General features: G+C 40.3%; 1 protein-coding gene across 1 annotated transcript in view; it reads left to right on the top strand.

Annotated features, from left to right (window-relative positions):
- The first annotated feature begins 1,109 nt into the window (after positions 1-1,109).
- LOC117517005 (protein sprouty homolog 3) overlaps positions 1,110-22,628 on the top strand; it is an 81,827-nt gene continuing 60,308 nt past the window's right edge. Inside the window, 1 exon segment of the mRNA XM_034177910.1 lies at positions 1,110-1,670. The gene's annotated coding sequence lies outside the window, so the exon portion shown is untranslated.

Below are 22,628 nucleotides of genomic sequence, written 5' to 3' on the forward strand. Positions count from 1 at the left end.
CTTTAATTGTGGACAGTCTAAGGCACACCTGTGCACTAATCATGCTGTCTAATCAGCATCTTGTTATGGCACACCTGTGAGGTGGGATGGATTATCTCAGCACAGGAGAAGTGCTCACTATCACAGATTTAGACTGGTTTGTGAACAATATTTGAGGGAAATGGTGATATTGTGTATGTGGAAAAAGTTTTAGATCTTTGAGTTCATCTCATACAAAATGGGAGCAAAACCAGAAGTGTTGCGTTTATATTTTTGTTCAATGTACATTCTGGACTTATACAGCACTCCAGTAGGGGGCAGCAAATAATCTATATATTAAAACCAAAATAGCTTCTGTCTACGTATGTGCGTGCGTGTGTGGATCTTAGGTTACGGAGAAACTGGGAAGAGCTGACATTTGCTGTTTGGTATGCTTATGTATTTTGGGTCAAGGATGAACGCCATGAAAACGGAACATTTAATAGGACTAATATTTTTTGGAGAAATTACGGATATTAAGTAACAGTGGATGTTAATAATTACATTCTGACCTCACACACACCATTCCAAATCTTTATAGAAACTTTACATAATTTGTTACCACCCCTTGAAAAATGTCAACTACCTAATTTCTAAACACTACCCGATCTAGAGCCCATGGATCCCCATGGGCAATGCGCTAGTTAAATCTTTTAACTTCAACAATATGGTTAAAATACCAAGGCTGAATTTCTAAAGTTGTTATGGCTAAATGTGGGGAAACACCCTCTATACTGTATGTTGACAGTTCTATAAAGTTTATTTAATGCAGGCTTTGTCACCCACATGATATTAGTGTGTCCTGGTTTGGAAATACTGGTTGAGGATCAAATGCACGATGTTCCCCGTGCATGTTTGAGTTGTTTACAGTGATGTCTCTGTGCACTGGTTTTAGCATTCTGCAGGATTCTGCCCAGTCCCACACAAAGCACAACTGATCCCAGTTCAGTTTAATGATTTGTGAGCACGCATGCATGTGTGTGTATGTAAGAGAGAGAGAGAGCTGGAGAGAGAGGGAGAGGGAGGGGTGGCTGGGGTGAGAGAGTGAGAGTATCCAGCTCTCTGTCATTTATCTCTCGGGGAGAGGAGAGGAAACTACAGCAGGACAGGAAAAGAACACTTTTTTCTAGAAATACAGATTGTTTTTTAGTTGTGTAGCTCCACGCTCACTGACTGGAAGCCTTTCACTCAAACACCTGAAACTACTTAATTTCTGCAAGTATTCCACTTCCTGCCGACTCCTGCTGTTGTGAGTGAAGATACTTCTGCAGCTGCCACTGAGGAGGCCTCAGAGTCGAACCCTAAACCTGAGAGGGGACCTTCACTCTACAACAAGCTGCAACCCTCGTCCCTGCTGCAGGAGGATCAGAGGCGCCCCCGGGCAGGACACGCTCACAGTGAGAGAGCATCCTCCTCCCTGCCTCCAAACACATGCCCACAGGACCACAGTAGTACATGACAGAATAAACTCAACATCAACACAAAGAAAAAAAAAGAGCCAATTAAAAGCAACCCCAGGGTTCTGCCCAGTGATACTGTAAGTTACCGTCAGGATATTGTAGGAATATTTAATTTTGTCAGAAGCACATCCAGGCGCAGGGAGACAGAGGACGCCACAGCACGCTGCACAATGGAGCTCCCACCAATCAGAGGTAAGCATGAATTCACCCTATCACCATCTGATCTGCTTGTGAATGATTTGTGTGACCTTGAAATGAAACTGCATTTGTAATTTTAGATCAACTATGGAGTTATGCTGGAGTAGTGCGGCACTTTTCTTCACTATCCAGAAAGGAAATCCTAACAAATTGTTACATTTAATTCCCATTTAAGTTTTTTTTTAGCTGTGGTTGACATAACTCAATGAAGTAAACATAATTTCACTTCTAAGAATGGTGTTTGTATTAGATATTATTTTGTTGTATGTTTCTCCCAAATTACTTTTCTGACATTATTTTGGGAACATGTAATGTCATATTAAAACTACACTGATAAGTACAGATGTGTTTTAGAGGTTTTGCAGAGGGCACTCAGTGTATCTGTTCTTAAAGGGGGTGCTGTTTCACCCACCTTCATGCAACATACAAATCAGCGATGACTTAAATATTGAATAAATATAAGTTCAATCTAGATCATCATTAGAATCCCAAAGCCATACCTCAACACCAAATAATGAAATCTTTTGAGACATTCTTTTTGAGATATTCTTCTGATAAAGAAACAAACACATTATTATGTAGTTAAATGGTTTTTGCACATTATAAGTACATTTAAAACCCTCCGTCATTACTTCACATTTGTAGTTTTGCTGAGTTAATATGTACAAGCATCTGCTCAGGTTTTAGCGATTAGGTTTTATTTATGATTGCTTTTAGACATCGAAGCTGAAGACCATGTGGTTGATCGTATGCTGTTCATTTCCCCTTATAAAAGAAAAAAATACATTAAAAGTGTACAGTGAAGCCACGCCTAAAATCATGAAATGACACAAATGAAAAAAAAAGAGATCATACATGTAGACAAATGTTACATTAACTTTCAGTCAAGTTTTCTAACAATAAAAATGTTCCCATCAGAAATGGGTTCAGATATTTTATTACAATAAAATAAATAAATAAATAAATATATATCTGAACTTGTTTCCATAAATTAGCCTTTTTTAATTCTTGAAATTAGAAAATGTTAAGAAATTTAATCTTAACTCATGACCTTGATCACTGACTGATCCTCAATGCATCTACCAATTTTGATCAAAAGCGGATTGGACATTCTTAAATAAATATTGCTGATATCGGCTGTTGGTAGCTTGAAATCTTCAGATCCACCCTCAGATTTGTAAAATAACCCAAAACGGCAGTGCAACCAAACAAAACTAAACAAACAAAAAAGCAGAATGTCTAGTCAGATTTACCAAATAAATCCATGTGAGGAATGTGATCCCAGTTGGATTCACCTCCTGAGATGGAATACAGGAAAACAGAATAGTCCATTCCCAACAACAATGTCCAAACTTCGCCTTGGACTTTTGTCCATTCTTTGATTTTCATTTTTCTCGAAATATGTATCAATCAGCTGAAGATGAGCCCATCCTTGTTTGGTTTTGTTTGTGCCCTTACTTCCAGCAATATGTGCCTGAATATCTCATGCACTGACATTGGTCCCATCTGCTCAGGGATTGCTGGAGTTCGTGATGTGATCTGTGTTTGGCGCTGTCTGCTTGCAGACATGGAAACTCTGTTTCATTGTTTGCCCCTTGAGGGCAGATTCATATGAGCAGTTTGCTTCTATTATCAATCACATTGACATTTTTTCTGATCATGTTCAAGTCTCACAGAGAGACATTAGAGAACATTTTGTCACGATGGAACAGAGAGACATATTAGCAGGCTACATGCTAATAATGACTTTTGGCATTGTGTGTGTGTGTGTGTGTGTGAGTTGTGTGTGAGAGAAAGAAAGAGAGAAATGTGATGGGTGGGATTGGGATTGATTGTCCTCAAGGTCAGTAGCAGAATATCAATACCCGTCTCCGCTGGGGTGGGACTGGAGGGGCGGGTGGATGAGCGAGTGATGGGACGGACTGATGGGAGAAAAAGAGATGGGAGATAGAGTGAGAGTGAAGGCATTGACCAGCGATAGACAGAAGGGAGGGGACAGTGTGTGGGGAAGGGAATATGGAGGACAGATGAATGGATGGGTGGTTAAATGGAGGAAGGGAGAGTGGGTGGGGGATGAATGGAGAGGTGCTAATGCACTGTCTAATGCACTACTGAACCACGAACTGTGGGAAATAAACAATAATAACAAAAATACTGTTAAAAACCAGATGTGGGACAGTCACCATCAATCACTCTCAAGTCAGCAATCTGCAAGACCCAAGTCAAGTCTCAAGTCATAATGACCACCAATTGTTTGCAAGGTGACTGAATGACACTGCCTAGCATAAAGTAAGAAAATGTGATTTCTTTCAAACAGTTGCAACAAGCAATGCACATGCTAGCTAGTGCTTATATAGACTGACTGTAGCCTTAAAACATGAAGTTCAAAGACAGTGTCATGCTGTGTATTAACTGCTCATGGTACAGGGAGTTCCAAACAGGAAGTGCCAAATTTTGCATCCACAGTGAAACAGGAAATGTCAAATGTTGAACACTTCCTGGATCGATAGTTCCTGGATTGACAGACGAGATCTCATGGAATCTTGCGGGAACTCAGTGGTAAGTTTGCACTGAAGCAGGAAGTGACAAATTTTGAGTCTGAGTGACACACCAGTGACACAATTTTAGATAAGTAAATCTAAAGTTATCTTCCTTAAACTCAAACTGAAAGCAAATGTCTACAACTTGATATAAATTCATTAAAAATATAAAATAAAGCTTCCTGATGAAGTGGTGTAGAGGAGGATTTTCTTAAAAAGAAGTCCTGATAGTTCAGCTACAATTTGACAGAAAGTACATTTGAGATGAAAGCCAAGATTTCATGTTTTGGTGAAAGAAACGTTTGTATTTCTTCATAACTGATGTAAATAAAGTCCAAGACATATTCAGTGACTTGGAAATGTTTGTTTCCATTCCCTGGCTTGTCTGAAGAAAACTCGCTATAAACTAATTATTATTTACAGGTTTTATCAAATTTTTGATATTTGCTTTCAGATGGAGTTTGAGGAAGATAATTTTAGAAATTTTTATTCTTTATATTTTTTGTATTTCTTGTATTTGAAATGGCATAAACAAATTAAAAAGTGTGAAATATGAAATGTTCCAATACTTTTGGAGGGCACTGTATCCTAACCTTATGATGAGTGCAAAATGAGTGTGGTATTATTACTGTTTTGTTTAAGTAGAGAAGCTTGAATCTTCGACTGGACTGGGTTGCTTGACGCGAGGACATTTCGCTTCAAATCGCAGAAGCTTCCTCAGCTAAAATTCTTGCTCTGGTGGTCTGACTTCTGTCTTGACTCTTGTAGAGAAGAATAATCAAGAAGTCACAAAAGCTGGAGTTTTAAACCTAACCAGACCCCTCCTACCGAGAGGCAGACTGCTATAGGCTGGTGACTAAACAATAGCTCTAATTAGCACCTATTGTGCTCTAGTTAGCACCCTCCTAATGACAGGGCAGCTGTCCCTCTCCTGATGGCTCCCTTGACGACTCTCCTGATGACATGAATGACTCATTACCATGAACAAAAGACTGAAACTGCTTTGACCTGAGTACCCCATTGTAAACAGGGGATAAAGCGTGTCTCAGACCCCCTCCCCGGTTAAGGCTGAGTTTTAAACGTTTCACAAAGAATGCCTCCTTGACCCCTCTCTCAAACCATTTCTTCTCTCTGGCTAATATTTTAACTTCCTTGTCCTCAAACATGTGGTTAGTATCTTTAAGGTGGAGATGAACTGCAGACTGACGTCCACTGGCGCCCTCTCTGCGGTGCTGGTATAGCCTTTTGTGTAAAGGTTGCTTAGTCTCACCTATGTAGTGTTCGTTACAGTTTTCCTGACATCTGATAGAATACACTACATTGCTCTGTTTGTAACTAGGGATCCTGTCCTTAGGGTGAACTAATTTCTGTCTCAAGGTGTTAACCGGTTTAAAGTAAACTGGGATTTTGTGCTGTCTGAAGATCCTCTGTAGTTTTTCCCCTACTCCTGCTAAATAAGGGAGAGACACTCCTCTTCTTCTTGTCTCCGTCTCCTGTCTATCTGATCTCTTTGTTCTCTGGGACTTCTGCACTTTGTCCAGGGACCATCGTGGGTACCCACTTACTGTGAGGGCTTTCCGGACAAGTTGTTGTTCTTTAGCCCTTCCCTCTGCAGTTGTGGGCACCTGTAGAGCGTCCTGATCACCCCGAGCTTGTGTTCAAGGGGGTGGTTTGAGCCAAAGAGCAGATATTGGTCAGTGTGAGTTGGTTTTCTGTAAATCCCTGTCTGGAGCTGCCTGTTCTCTCCAATGGTTTTGTTTAAGAATGTTTCATTTTCACTGTTGCTGCACTTCTGTGACAGACTGGCATCCTGTCCAGGGTGTACCCCACCTTGCGCTCTATGACTGCTGGGATAAGCTCCAGCCCCCCGCGACCCTTAATTGGACTAAGCAGTTGGAGATGAGTGTGTGTGTTGCTGCACTTTGTGTGTAATCATAGTCATATCGTATATCATATTGATATGATATAAGCGTAAATTTGGTAAGATTGTAATTCACGTCGGCAGTAATGACACCCGGTTACGCCAATCGGAGGTCACTAAAATTAACATTGAATCGGTGTGTAACTTTGCAAAAACAATGTCGGACTCTGTAGTTTTCTCTGGGCCCCTCCCCAATCGGACCGGGAGTGACATGTTTAGCCGCATGTTCTCCCTGAATTGCTGGCTGTCTGAGTGGTGTCCAAAAAATGAGGTGGACTTCATAGATAATTGGCAAAGCTTCTGGGGAAAACCTGGTCTTGTTAGGAGAGACGGCATCCATCCCACTTTGGATGGAGCAGCTCTCATTTCTAGAAATCTGGCCAATTTTCTTAAATCCTCCAAACCGTGACTATCCAGGGACCAGGAAGCAGAGTTGTAGTCTTACACACCTCTCTGCAGCTTCTGTCCCCCTGCCATCCCCTCATTGCCCCATCCCTGTAGAGACGGTGCCTGCTCCCAGACCACCAATAACCAGTAAAAATCTATTTAAGCATAAAAATTCAAAAAGAAAAAATAATATAGCACCTTCAACTGCACCACAGACTAAAACAGTTAAATGTGGTCTATTAAACATTAGGTCTCTCTCTTCTAAGTCCCTGTTAGTAAATGATATAATAATTGATCAACATATTGATTTATTCTGCCTTACAGAAACCTGGTTACAGCAGGATGAATATGTTAGTTTAAATGAGTCAACACCCCCGAGTCACACTAACTGCCAGAACGCTCGTAGCACGGGCCGAGGCGGAGGATTAGCAGCAATCTTCCATTCCAGCTTATTAATTAATCAAAAACCCAGACAGAGCTTTAATTCATTTGAAAGCTTGTCTCTTAGTCTTGTCCATCCAAATTGGAAGTCCCAAAAACCAGTTTTATTTGTTATTATCTATCGTCCACTAGAGGTTTTCCTGACATCTGATAGAATACACTACATTGCTCTGTTTGTAACTAGGGATCCTGTCCTTAGGGTGAACTAATTTCTGTCTCAAGGTGTTAACCGGTTTAAAGTAAACTGGGATTTTGTGCTGTCTGAAGATCCTCTGTAGTTTTTCCCCTACTCCTGCTAAATAAGGGAGAGACACTCCTCTTCTTCTTGTCTCCGTCTCCTGTCTATCTGATCTCTTTGTTCTCTGGGACTTCTGCACTTTGTCCAGGTTGTTACCTGGTTGTTACTGTGAGTTTCTCTGTGAATTTTCAGACCTTTTGTCTGACTTAGTGCTTAGCTCAGATAAGATAATTATAGTGGGCGATTTTAACATCCACACAGATGCTGAGAATGACAGCCTCAACACTGCATTTAATCTATTATTAGACTCAATTGGCTTTGCTCAAAATGTAAATGAGTCCACCCACCACTTTAATCATACCTTAGATCTTGTTCTGACTTATGGTATGGAAATTGAAGACTTAACAGTATTCCCTGAAAACTCCCTTCTGTCTGATCATTTCTTAATAACATTTACATTTACTCTGATGGACTACCCAGCAGTGGGGAATAAGTTTCATTACACTAGAAGTCTTCAGAAAGCGCTGTAACTAGGTTTAAGGATATGATTCCTTCTTTATGTTCTCTAATGCCATATACCAACACAGTGCAGAGTAGCTACCTAAACTCTGTAAGTGAGATAGAGTATCTCATCAATAGTTTTACATCCTCATTGAAGACAACTTTGGATGCTGTAGCTCCTCTGAAAAAGAGAGCTTTAAATCAGAAGTGCCTGACTCCATGGTATAACTCACAAACTCGCAGCTTAAAGCAGATAACCCGTAAGTTGGAGAGGAAATGGCGTCTCACTAATTTAGATGATCTTCACTTAGCCTGGAAAAAGAGTCTGTTGCTCTATAAAAAAACCCTCCATAAAGCTAGGACATCTTACTACTCATCACTAATTGAAGAAAATAAGAACAACCCCAGGTTTCTTTTCAGCACTGTAGCCAGGCTGACAAAAAGTCAGAGCTCTATTGAGCCGAGTATTCCTTTAACTTTAACTAGTAATGACTTCATGACTTTCTTTGCTAATAAAATTTTAACTATTAGAGAAAAAATTACTCATAACCATCCCAAAGATGTATCGTTATCTTTGGCTGCTTTCAGTGATGCCGGTATTTGGTTAGACTCTTTCTCTCCGATTGTACTGTCTGAGTTATTTTCATTAGTTACTTCATCCAAACCATCAACATGTCTATTAGACCCCATTCCTACCAGGCTGCTCAAGGAAGCCCTACCATTATTTAATGCTTCGATCTTAAATATGATCAATCTATCTTTATTAGTTGGCTATGTACCACAGGCTTTTAAGGTGGCAGTAATTAAACCATTACTTAAAAAGCCATCACTTGACCCAGCTATCTTAGCTAATTATAGGCCAATCTCCAACCTTCCTCTTCTCTCAAAAATTCTTGAAAGGGTAGTTGTAAAACAGCTAACTGATCATCTGCAGAGGAATGGTCTATTTGAAGAGTTTCAGTCAGGTTTTAGAATTCATCATAGTACAGAAACAGCATTAGTGAAGGTTACAAATGATCTTCTTATGGCCTCAGACAGTGGACTCATCTCTGTGCTTGTTCTGTTAGACCTCAGTGCTGCTTTTGATACTGTTGACCATAAAATTTTATTACAGAGATTAGAGCATGCCATAGGTATTAAAGGCACTGCGCTGCGGGACCAATTTTATTCACTTTATACATGCTTCCCTTAGGCAGTATTATTAGACGGCATTGCTTAAATTTTCATTGTTACGCAGATGATACCCAGCTTTATCTATCCATGAAGCCAGAGGACACACACCAATTAGCTAAACTGCAGGATTGTCTTACAGACATAAAGACATGGATGACCTCTAATTTCCTGCTTTTAAACTCAGATAAAACTGAAGTTATTGTACTTGGCCCCACAAATCTTAGAGACATGGTGTCTAACCAGATCCTTACTCTGGATGGCATTACCCTGACCTCTAGTAATACTGTGAGAAATCTTGGAGTCATTTTTGATCAGGATATGTCATTCAATGCGCATATTAAACAAATATGTAGGACTGCTTTTTTGCATTTACGCAATATCTCTAAAATTAGAAAGGTCTTGTCTCAGAGTGATGCTGAAAAACTAATTCATGCATTTATTTCCTCTAGGCTGGACTATTGTAATTCATTATTATCAGGTTGTCCTAAAGGTTCCCTGAAAAGCCTTCAGTTAATTCAAAATGCTGCAGCTAGAGTACTGACAGGGACTAGAAGGAGAGAGCAGATCTCACCCATATTGGCTTCTCTTCATTGGCTTCCTGTTAATTCTAGAATAGAATTTAAAATTCTTCATCTTACTTATAAGGTTTTGAATAATCAGGTCCCATCTTATCTTAGGGACCTCATAGTATCATATCACCCCAATAGAGCGCTTCGCTCTCAGACTGCAGGCTTACTTGTAGTTCCTAGGGTTTGTAAGAGTAGAATTGGAGGCAGAGCCTTCAGCTTTCAGGCTTCTCTCCTGTGGAACCAGCTCCCAATTCAGATCAGGGAGACAGACACCCTCTCTACTTTTAAGATTAGGCTTAAAACTTTCCTTTTTGCTAAAGCTTATAGTTAGGGCTGGATCAGGTGACCCTGAACCATCCCTTAGTTATGCTGCTATAGACTTAGACTGCTGGGGGGTTCCCATGATGCACTGAGTGTTTCTTTCTCTTTTTGCTCTGTATGCACTACTCTGCATTTAATCATTAGTGATTGATCTCTGCTCCCCTCCACAGCATGTCTTTTTCCTGGTTCTCTCCCTCAGCCCCAACCAGTCCCAGCAGAAGACTGCCCCTCCCTGAGCCTGGTTCTGCTGGAGGTTTCTTCCTGTTAAAAGGGAGTTTTTCCTTCCCAGTGTCGCCATGTGCTTGCTCACAGGGGGTCGTTTTGACCGTTGGGGTTTTTCCGTAATTATTGTATGGCCTTGCCTTACAATATAAAGCGCCTTGGGGCAACTGTTTGTTGTGATTTGGCGCTATATAAATAAAATTGATTTGATTTGATTTGATATGACAATATTGAGATATAATAATTGGGCCATATTGTACAGCCCTACTGTCAAGTAGCTGAAAAGTGTGCATATTAATTTTCATCTACATAAAAAAAATCTTAAAGCGAAAGGGGGTTAAGACGACTGCAATGGGGGGGGGGGGGGGGGGGGACAAGCCCCCCAGAAGCTGAAGGTTTTTAATCTTGCTAATGCTCCTCAGAAGCATTTACTGAAAATAAAGTGTGAAGGACCTAAATGACATTGTTAGATGGTGAGGAGCCTCCAGGCATGTGAGAGGCAAAAAAGAAAAATGCTTAAAAATGCGGGGTTTCTGGGGGGGCGGAGATCCTCAGAAGCTGTAAGGTTTTAGCCATGCTCATGCTCCCAAGAACTATTTTCCTGTAAAAAAGTCTGAAGGATCTAAATGACATGGTTAGACGGTGATGAGCTTCCAGGCATGTGAGAGGCAAAAAAGAAAAATGCTTAAAAAGGTGGGGGTCTGGGGGGGCGGAACTCCCCAGAAGCTGAAAGGTTTTAGCCATGCTAATGCTCCCCCGAAGCATTTGCTAAAAAAAAGTATGAAGGACCTAAATGACATGGTGAGATGCTGAAGAGCTTCGCTATTTAATGTCCACAACATACAGTATACATAATATTATGTCAATACCAAATCAACTGGAAGGTTTTGAAAGATTTTATCATATTTCTCATCATATTTCATATTTCACATCGTATTTCTCCCTGTGGTTGCTAAGCTGGGTGGAGTGGAGTATGCCTAACGCTCAGGAGGTAGATAAGCTACGATAATTTCACTTTAGCTTAATTTTTCCAAACAATAATCACTCAGCTGGATAGAGGAATATTAGTTTCTTTCTGACTAGATGCCATTTGAACAAAAATGTAACAGCGGACCCTGGAGTCTGCAGCAAAATATTTCATCACAGGTTTGCTCATGTTTTTTGTGTGACATTTACGTGGTAGGTTATTGGTGTACCAGTTATCAGGTCAGGTCTGAGACCATGAGCTGCAGTCACCAATTGCTCCATCCACTACACTTTGGATCCACCCTGGGTTATGGATGGCAACCAGCCAAGTAGACATCCACTACATTTCCACCTCTCAAAAGTAACATCATCTGCAGCAAGCTTATGATACATATGCATAGGGATGGGCGATATGGCCTAAAATCCATATTGTGATATACATTGTAGCCTCTTGTGATAACGATATATATCACAATATAGAAATTATAATTTCATAACGGGTTACATAGACCCCAACCAAATCCCCATCATTTTGTAGAACTATTTTCATAACAGTCCCTAGTTGCACAAGCATTTCACAATTTATATCTCTATTTATTACATACAGTATTTTATGATGGCACAACCACATTATAACACACGTATATTATTAATGTCTTTAAAACAAAAATATAGTCAAAAATTTCAAGATGCACATAGAATCTTTATCATTAAACATACATAACAGTGCCTTACTGTTTCATGATACCTTGCCCTTTATTGCTGGGGTGTTCATTAAATCATATTTTTGGGGACTGTGCGGTGGTTCTCCTAATGGTTTACTTTGTTGTGGACATTAAAAGTTATAAGTAGCATATTTTTTTCCAGTAATCATACACTAAGTGGAGCTAACGGGTGAAGCCACCGACAGCTGCTAATGGCGCTAACGCCGTTAGTGTACATCATTAAATCGATGAGAGTTTTACTTAGTGTGTCTACTGCAACAGAGACATCTGATCTGTTAGGACATTTGTGCTCTACGAGCATGGCGCACTAGTTTGGAGTATTTTATGACAAATATCTGGAATAATCTGGCTTGTTGTGCGGTGAAATGTATGCAAGGTAGCATCATGAACACTTCTTCTTCTTCTTCTTCTACTTCTATGGCATTTAACGACAGCCGGCATCCTTATTGCTGCATTGCTACCACCTTCAGTCCATTAACATGCATTACCGTAAGCCTAATTTATACCGTCTACCACATATACTGCACACCCCTACATGTGTGTTCTTGTCACATTTTCCATTTTCTGGGATTCTCAGCACTGAAGCACCTGTATACTAGTCCATTCTGAAAGAAATGCACCACCTGGACAATATGTTGTAGCTGATGTTTCCTCACCATGCAAGTGATAGTCCTCATTTGAGTCTCCCTAACTGCCTGCTTATTTGATACCTTCCTGTCTCCCAAATGGAAGCAAAGATTGCTTACAACACTAGGAAAACAGCATCTCCACCTATCTGAACAAGGTCAACCCTTTTTCCAAATTCCTGCAGCTATACTCACCTTACTGACATAACATGTCTCTGGGTCCTTGGCCTTTGTAATTGAAAGGTGCCGGGGAAGAGCTTATGGAGTCATGAGGTTGCTGGACAGAGGTGTTTGCCGATGCTGATATCTTTGCAGGAGAACAAAAGACCAAGTCATTAGGGTCCTGGTCCTGCCTGAATGGCTGTATGGTTGTGAGACTTGGACACTAACCAGTGACCAAGGGCGACAACTGGATATCTTTGACATTAGGTGATTTTGGAGGACCCTTGGGTACCGATGGAATGACTTTGTACAACACAAGAGTTTACTAAGAATGACTAAGATGAGGAATATCACCTGCATTGTGAGGATGCGCCAGCTTTGATATTTTGGCCACGTGGCCCATTTCTCTGTGCATGAACCAGCACTCATGTGCCTGAATGTAGAGGAACCCAGTAGCTGGAGAAGGCCATGGGGACACCCATGTTTCACCTGGCTGTGGCAGGTAGATGGTTACTTCAGAGATGCAGGAAAGGACTGGTTGACTGCCTGGATGGTTGCCATCCAAGACCTAAGGCGGTTCCATGGTGTCATGGATGTGGCAAAGTGCAGCACACGTGCATGCTGCCAGACTTGACTTGATGTATTCTAACTGACATGAAGTGGTGTGCCACTGACTGGTGGATCTGTATTGTGCTTGTTTTTTTACCAGACACATGATAATACTTCTTTCATAAGCATAACACCTCATGGTTTGACACAAAAACAAATTACCAACACTAATTACACACTCCACATTTTAAATGAAGACGAAAGCTCATTAAGTCCCTCTGTGCCACAATGAAGGACAGACCACATAACAGCAAATTTACAGTTAAAATAAATTTGAACAGTTATTAACTTACCTTAAAAAGTATTGCAGGTGATAGATCTTGGTATTTCTCTTTATTCAGGAATTTGTCTGTGAGCTCCATGTCAAAGATCAACACAAGCAGCACCTTACAGTGTGTACACACACACACATAGCGTATGTAACAGGTGTCGCAGGATGCAAAATTCACATACAGGGGTGCCCAAATGTTTCTGAACCTTGAGCTGTCACATATCACAAAGAGGAATGACATAAAATAAAAAAATGAAGAAAAACACATGAAGTAAAAATTAGTACTGTATGTTAAATCTGGGGCAGCACGGTGGCTTAGAGGTTAGCACTGTTGCCTCACAGCGAGAAGGTCGTGGGTTCAATTCCCGTGGCCTTTCTGTGTGGAGTTTGCATGTTCTCCCCGTGTTTGTGTGGGTTTCCTCCGGGTGCTCCGGTTTCCTCCCACATCCAAAGACATGCGGGTTAGGTGGATTGGAATCTTTAGAAAATTGTCCGTAGGTGTGTGTGTGTGTGTGGGTGTGTCTGTGTTTGTTTGTCTGTTTGTGGCCCTGCGACAGACTGGCGTCCTGTCCTGGGTGTACCCCGCCTCGCGCCCTATGACTGCTGGGATAGGCTCCAGCCCCCCACGACCCTTAATTGGACTAAGCGGTAGAAGATGAATGAATGAATGTTAAATCTGCCTGGAGGATGCAATTCTCAAAACTGAATGACTGTGCAAGAAGGAGACCAGTGAGGGAAGCAAACAAGACACCTGTCTGCATTCTGGCAACCTGTAGCCAAACTTTCAAGTCTTTTTTTTTAAGAAAATCCTCCTCTCTACACTACACCTTGAAGCTGTATAAACTGGGGATGCAAAATTTAAATTTTCCAATTGCAGCCACAGAAGCCTATAATGTCTTCAGGGTTGTCTGGGTATTTTGGTGGCTTTCCTCAATGATCTCCTTCTTGCACGGTCACTCAATTTTTTTGTAGAATGGCCTGCTCAAGACTTAATGTACGGTACCATATAAAATTTTGGTTATGCCCACAACACGCCCTTGACTAATCAAGAGGATAAATCCAACTTCTTTGTGCCCAGCACCCAGTTTTATGCTCAGTTTTTGTCCCCTGTAGGTAGAAAAGTGGACTTGCACACACTGCAAATTCATCTGAGGAGGGCTACATGCACCTGCTGTCAATGAATATGCAAGAGGAAATTAAGATTTATTTTATTTTTTTCTTGGCAACAAAAGTGTCTCAGAATGTAAATAGTGTTGTAAAAAGCTTTATCTCTCTTAGGCCATGTTGTCTTAAAGTTTTAGAAAAGGTTTCCCATTTAAATTTTCACTTTGTTGTGATCCGATCCTAACTTTTATTCTGGAGATTGAGCAGATTTGCGTTTCAGTGTTAACTCTGAATATGTCCTATATGTATTTTTTTTTAGCTCCCCTCACACAGTCCTCCTGTTCATTGCCTCCACCTCCTCTTCCTCCTCCTCCTCTCCTCCCTGCCAGGACTTGCTGGTCTGCAGTGTCTATTTCAGTCTTTCCGTTGGGGTCAGATTCGGCACATCCGGTATCTCATCCAGTTTATTGTCATTCAATCCGGCTCTGCTCCCGGAGGGCATTGAGAGGGAGGCCCCTGGGTCTTAGTGCCTGCACATATCACAGACACAACCTACATGTGCATATTGATGATGTCCTAAATAAATAAATAAATAAAAAACAACAATGAGATTTTACCTCAGACTCAGACTGTATTTTATTCATCTTATATGTATCACTATACAGTGCATCCGGAAAGTATTCACAGCCCTTCAGTTTTTCCACATTTTGTTATGTTACAGCCTTATTCCGAAATGGATGAAATTCTTTTTCCCTCAAAATTCTACTCACAACACCCCATAATGACAACATGAAAAAGTTTTAGAAATGTTTGCATTTTTTTTTAAATAACAAACTAAGAAATCACATGTCCATCAGTCTTCACACCCTTTGCTCAATACATTGTTGATGTAACTTTGGGAGCAATTACAGCCTCAAGTCTTCATGAATATAATGTCACAAGCCTCTTTGGATCTCAGTGAGGTTTTTACCTATATATTTCTTGGTCATCTCCTGATTAAGGCCCTTCTCCTCAGATAGCTCACTTTAGACTGGCGGCCAGCTCTTGGAAGAGTGCTGGTGGATCCAAACCTCTTCCATTTACAGATGATGGAGGCCACTGTACTCATTGGGACCTTCAAAGCAGCAGAAATATTTCTGTACCCTTCCCAGATTTGTACCTTGAGACCAGAGGTCTACAGACAATTCCTTTGACTTCATGTTTGGTTTTTGCTCTGACATACACTGTCAACTGTGGGACCTTATATGAAGACAGGTGTGTGTCTTTCCAAATCATGTCGAATCAACTGAATTTTTCCCAGGTGGACTCCAATTAAGCTATAGAAACATCACAAGGATGATCAGTGAAAACAGGATGTGCCTGAGCTCAATTTTGAGCTTTGTGGCAAACGCTGTGAATACTTATGTACGTGTGATTTCTGAGTTTTTTATTTTAATTTTTAATATATTTGCAAAAATCTAAAAAACAAAACAAAAACCTTTTGCCATTGTCATTATGGGGTATTGTGTGTAGAAGTTTGAGGAAAAACCCTGAATTTCATCCATTTTGGAATAAGGCCATAACAACAAACAAAATGTGGAAAAAGTGAAGCAATGTGAATATTTTCCAGATGCACTGTATTTCTTCTTGTGTGAGTTCATGAATATGCTGTGTGATTACATCATACAGTATGGATACCTTGGTCAGAATTCAACCTGTGTTCTTTTGGTGAACTTAAGTTTCTATACTGTTCGGAAAAAGGCCCTGGTTTAAACTCACCAGTGCCAAGCTGCTTTCTTAGTGGAATCTGCATGTTCTTCCCATTCTGGGTTTCTTCCTACTGTCAGAAACATGAACCTTAATTTCTTTCTTCTTTTAGAGCTGGAGTTGTGTTAGGAAGGGCGTCCACCATAAGTGCCAAATCAAAATTCAGATTCATACTTAATGGTGCCACTGCACAAGAGCATAATTCAGGCAGTTTTATCACATGTATGAGAATAAAGTGAAGACTCATGACCATGATCTGTAATTCCAGCAGTTATCAAAACCTTTTTATGGAGATTCAATCGACACAGCTGCCAGTGTTGTTTAAGCTCATCATAATAGACCTTATCCCATCACATTGGGGTGAATGTGAAGCGTTACTGTAAAGCGCTTTGAGCGTCTGATGCAGTTGGAAAAGCGCTATATAAATGCAGTCCATTTACATTTATTATACCATTTATCCAAAGCTTATGTGTGAATGTTCATAACAGCCACTCGAAGCACTTCCCCAATAGAAGACCTTAAATTTTTCAATTTATTTTAGCATCTTTCACTTTTTTAATCATTGTTGATCAGTTACCATGCCTGTATGAAAAGCTTAATTAATTGAGTGTGACTGCCCAATCTGCAAATGTGAGGTAAAATACAATTTGGATCGGATTTTTGTTATGTTAAATATATGTGATGCCATCATGAAATGGCATGAGATTGTTGTATGTATCATGATACATAATTACATGAGTAATCACATAAATTATGTAGAAAGTAATCTGTGGTGAATGTTTAACATTAAAGAAATAAATTATTCTGAAGTAAATATTGTAATCCTTTATGTTATGTGTCCTATTTGCATACTGCATAAATCATTTATGATTTTTTGCAAGAGGTAATTATGTCATCCATGCAATACCTGCAGTAGTTTGTAATACACACTCATTAAAAATAAAGATTTTACACAGACCTCATGATATGATTATCACAATATACGATGTATCGTTCCACCCCTACCTATTTCATTAGCTCACAGAGGAGGAAGTTGTAAATGTTGACCAACCAAAAAGTCTCACCGTAATTAATTACAGTCATGGAGTTGGTGCAGCAGATCCAGTCTAAATCCTCAGGTTAATTGTGCACAACTTCCTGATGCTACTCCAGATGTACATGAAGGATGGGCAAACAGAAAGAAAGCTTTTATTGTTTCAGATAAGGCCGTACTGGCAGAGAAAAAAGTTGCAGTTCCTTGACTGGTGACTTGAGGCTGGCAACAAAAGAGAGCACATTCCCATAGGAGTCCATGTTAAAATGGCAAAATTTATAGTAGAAATAAACATGTTTACAGCCTGGTACAAAAAAAACAAACCTGTTTTGGTCTCTATAGGTTCCTCTGTCATGACAACAGTTTGGAGGTGATTTTTTTCCCCTAACTTCTTAGTTTAAGATGTTTTAAGCCATAACGTTCTGTATAATTAGAGGCATGGCACTTTGAGTGACAGCGGCTGAGCCCAGTGACTCCGCCTCTCATAGCTTCTGGCCATAACTCAAAGGCTGCTCAGTGTGGCTGCTAGCTGAGGGTGGTTTCTGTTGTTTTGGAGTATTTTATTACAAACACCTGGAATAATATGGCTTATTGTGACGTGAAACGTCCTATTGGATCTTCCAAGACGTCCCTGCTGTAATATTCGCGCTGAGTGAAATTCTCATGGTATTTAACGTTGTATGCTAACGGCGTTAGTACTTTTAGGACCTATCCTAGCCTGATCCATTATGTCACGTTAATGCATGATTATCGCAACATTTAATGTACACACCAAAGAAAATTGTTAGGAGAACAGCCGGACAGTCCCTAAAAATATGATTTAATAAAGAACCTGAACTGAGGTTAGACTGTTAGCTAGTTCGGACGTGAAGAGAGAGGCGTTGTTCCATTACACAATGAGCCACCCACGCTCCACCCCTTTTCCCAGATATGGGCATAGATAACCTATGGATGGCGTCATGTGGGCTTTGTCCAGTACATAAACAGTGGTGGTTCCAAAGACTTTTTTCTGCAGGTGCTTGGTATTTTTATGAGGGTGCTATAGGCTCATGTGTTGCAACGGCTCTCTGTTACACCTCTGCCACATTCACAGGCTTACACACACATAGCCACATTCTGATCTGCGACAGTCACTAATGACATACAGAATGACCAAAATCACACACAAACCTAGGCTACTGTTCAATACAAACATCCACAGACCTACACATGCAGCCTATAGCCTCGGGAGAAAAATACCTACAGCAGGCAGAGAGGAAATCTTTCACCTGCCATTGATGTCTTCATAACAGCACAATGCATCTGTTGTTGTGGTTAAGAGCAAAAAACATCAATGATTTGGTTGCTGTCCAGAGGCTGTGTTCTCTGAGGGGTAATTGCCAGGAGTGACACCAGGTCACTGGTTTGTCTGTGCCTTCTGCTGTTCCTCAGGTAGTTCTTTAGGTGACACAGACTTTACTTCTTTCCAATTCCACTCATGGATATTTGGGCAGCAAAAACCATTTCAGCAACTTGAAACTACACTGACTACAGTACGACATCATCCTTGATGCTGAAAAACTCATCCATGCTGTTGTCTCCTCTAGGCTTGACTACTATAACTCCCTGCTCTTTGGGATCTCTGGCAAAAAACATCAATGGCTCCAATACATTCAAAAAAGTGCAGATAGAATTCTGATGAGAGTATGTAAACAGGAACACATACAGTAACACCTATTCTCCATAGCCTTCACTGGCTCCCTCTCCTACAGAATCCATTTTAAGATTGCTCTCATCACCCACCAATGCATCCATGGCAATGCCCCCACATACCTCAACGACCTCCTCACTGTGTCCACACATCCTCCGGTTACCTCTGTGCATACAACACTAATCTTCTCCGTTTCCCTCGCACCAAACCTCACACCATGGAAGACAGGGCCTTCTGTTCAGCTGCCCCTCATATCTGGAACTCCCTCCCTGCCCATCTGAGGGCTTCACAGACTGTGGAAGCTTTAAAAAACCTCAAGACATACCTATTTAGACAGGCCACAGTTATCAATAATTTGATAACTGTCTTTTATTCTAATTTATTATTTTATTTTGGCTTTATTCTATTCTGCTGACTGTTTTTAATCTTAAGATTTTCTGTTTTTATCTGTTTATCCCTGGTTTTATTTTTTCCTGTAGCACTTTGAGATTTTTATTAATGAAAGTTGCATTATAAATGACATTTATTATTATTATTATTATTATTATTATTATTATTATATTATTATTATTATTATCATGACATTGTTCAATGTGATGTCATTAAACATCACGTTACACTCATTTTGTGTAAAACAATCAGTTCTGTTGATGAATGTTTATTTTGTTTTATGAGTGAAATATTTATCTAATCACATAAATCTGAAAATGCCAAAAATGTCTTAGTGTGGAAAACTGAAAGGAGGATGTCATCACCCTGCCTCTGGAACATGTTGTTAACAGTGTAATTTTACTGTGTAATTTAGCATATTTTGTTGTTTTTTTTCTTCTTGTTGGTGGTGGGACAAAGTGCCGGCGTCCTCCAGCCCAGGTTGAGAAACTCACCCAGAGCAGACAAACACTGAGGGGCTTCTTAAAAAACTTAACAAGTAACTTCCATTATATCGAATTACAGTTTTTCTCAATTGCTAAAACACTAAACCCTAATTTCTAATCCAAATGCTCAGTTGCCAGAACCCACTGAGTGAATCACTCTTTTGGCAAAACCATAAGCACTTTTCACCTGTTAGACACAACTTGCCAACACATTTTCATTGTGATGTACCCGTGTTGCATAATGGTGAACACAGGTGGCAAAAGTCAAACACAGTTAAAGCACTGGTGTCACCGGTTGAACGCAACAGCTCAAAATTGATCACACTTGTGGCCAATGATGTGAGGGAACACATATAAGCCAGTTCACTGGTTTGGTTTTGTGAATGTAGCTTGAAAATTGGGTTTTGTGTTCACCGTTTTGAGGAAAAACAGAGCAGCTTTTGAGAAATGTGTCTTAGAAATTGAGAAAAACTGTAACGCATTTCCAGACGTCATCTTCCAAAACAAGGGTGTGGAGAACAGTTTTCAGATGTGATGATGAATCCTGGCAACAGGTCAGATTAAAAGACTTTATTTAATCTGTGTGCCGTCTTCTAAAGTTCTAGCATCCATTGCTACAATGATTAGCCCCAAGTCGTCTTCTCCATTTTTTTTGTAGAAGCGTTACGGCGCTATATACAGGCCTGGCATGTGTACTACAGCATTTTCATGCATTTCACTGGAATTGTGAAAATGGAGATATTTCTTGAATGGAACAATTTTGAAAATGACAAAAAGATTGTATAGCAGAAGTTCAAAAGCAGCAATGATTTAAAGGAATATTCCACGCCGGTTCATACATTTACTGTTTTGTAGTCAGGGGAAAATGTAGGTGGTGGGGGGGGGTTGTAGTTTCTGAGGTCCTTGAAGAGCAGGACTGACAAATGCTGATTTAACATGTTTGATACTAGAGAGATTCACAGAAGAGAAAGAGTGCAGTGGAAGAAAAGTGAGGGGACTGTGTGATGAGGTGAGGCAGGGAAGGGGAGAGTGACAGGAGGACGGTGAAGGTGATGGTAATGAGAATAGAGGAGGAAAGAGGAGAAGTCGACAGGAAAAGAGGGGAGAGGGCAACCCCTCTGAAAAGGAAGGGTCACTGCAGTTGGTATTGAAATAGCTTGAAACCATGATGTCATCAGTGGAGATGCGTCAATGTTTGTTTGTTCCATCGCGGTCTAGACTTGACGGATGTGAGGAAGTCAGCGGGACATGGTGCAGTCACCAAGTTCCTGTGGAATTTGGAAATGGGAACCAAGAGAAGATAACAACAAACCACAAGTTCACATTTCAGCTCTGAAGTAACTTCAAGCAACTTTATTCATATAAAGTTGTATTTCAATCACAACGACATCTTTGTGGGGCTTGTAATCTATGTAACTTACATTAAGGTCAAAGGTTTACATGCACCCTGGATCAAATCATTCAAACTCAGTTTCCCCCAAACAGACATTCATTCATTTTCTATACCCTCTTAGTCCAATCAAGGGTCATGAAGGGTTAGAGACTATCTCAGCAGTCAGAGAGGTGGGGTACACCCTGGACACGATGACAGTCTGTCGCAGCCTCAACTGGGCATACAGTATGTATTCCATTTTATCAAACATCATATGCTAAATCTAATAGAATGCAAACTTTGTTTCCATATAATACTAGAGGACTGTACTTGTAGAGCGCAAACCTCTGCCAACACTAGTTTCCAATTCCACAAATTTTTACCTTGGAAAAAATTTCAAGGTCAAAGTCCTGTTAGAAGTGGCTTTTCATAAGCTAAAATATAAAACAAAATATAGATCAAAAGGGCTTTTTAATGTTAAAATCAAATATACCCCAAATCTGCAATGCGGATCAGATAGATCCAACTTAGTCTATTCATTAAGAGGTCCAGTTTTCACCTCATTGTCAAAAATGAGAGTGATTGAGGCACTTTTGATTGAGATATAATGTAAAACTCACCTAAACAGTCATCGTATAAACAGAATATTTGCACTCACCGAACAAAAGCAAAAGTCCCAAAGCTTTTGTATGGTTTTCCATGGAATAAACACAGAATATAGCGTATTTTGTGTAACGGATTTTTAGACAAATGTCCTGTCCGATCGCAATGAATTTTCATTAAAAGCCCCTCGCATGTACCGGACAGAACAGTCTGGATGTGCTCAATAACAGACATACGAAATGAGGTTCAGCACTGACACTCAATGATTCAAGGAAATTGGGTACTGTATTTCCTTGATTAAAAGACCGGCTGTTTATTTAAAAAAAAAAACTGTGCTCAGACTCAGCGCCTAAACGAGGCAGGGTGTAAGGCTGATGATTATTAACAAAATTATGCTTGTTGCCTGCACTGTAATATGGTGTTAAGTTTCACATATGTCCCTGGGTGTGATGAACGAAACTGCTTTAGATCAGAGCCCTCTGCTGGTGGCAAACCCTCTCCATAGCCTGACATGCACCTACTAAATGAATGAGACTGCAAGGGCTGTGATTTGTCACTTTTATGTTTTCACTCCTTCCTCTCCCGTCATATGTTAAAAGTTTAAAATATAATGGCAATTTCATTTCGATCATGGATCAAATACGTTTGGCAGAAAAATCTGCAAATATGACCACGAAGGAAACTTGGAGATGCACCTTGGCTCTGCTGTGGTGACCCTAAATGAAAACAAGGGACCAACTGAAGGGACTTACTTTACCTTTATATAATCCAAGCACAAACATTCTGGGAAGTAGAGAAGCTTGAATCTTCGACTGGACTGGGTTGCTTGACGTGAGGACGTTTTACTTCTAATCACA

Source organism: Thalassophryne amazonica, chromosome 9 (assembly GCF_902500255.1).
Source record: "Thalassophryne amazonica chromosome 9, fThaAma1.1, whole genome shotgun sequence".
Classification (NCBI taxonomy): domain Eukaryota; kingdom Metazoa; phylum Chordata; class Actinopteri; order Batrachoidiformes; family Batrachoididae; genus Thalassophryne; species Thalassophryne amazonica.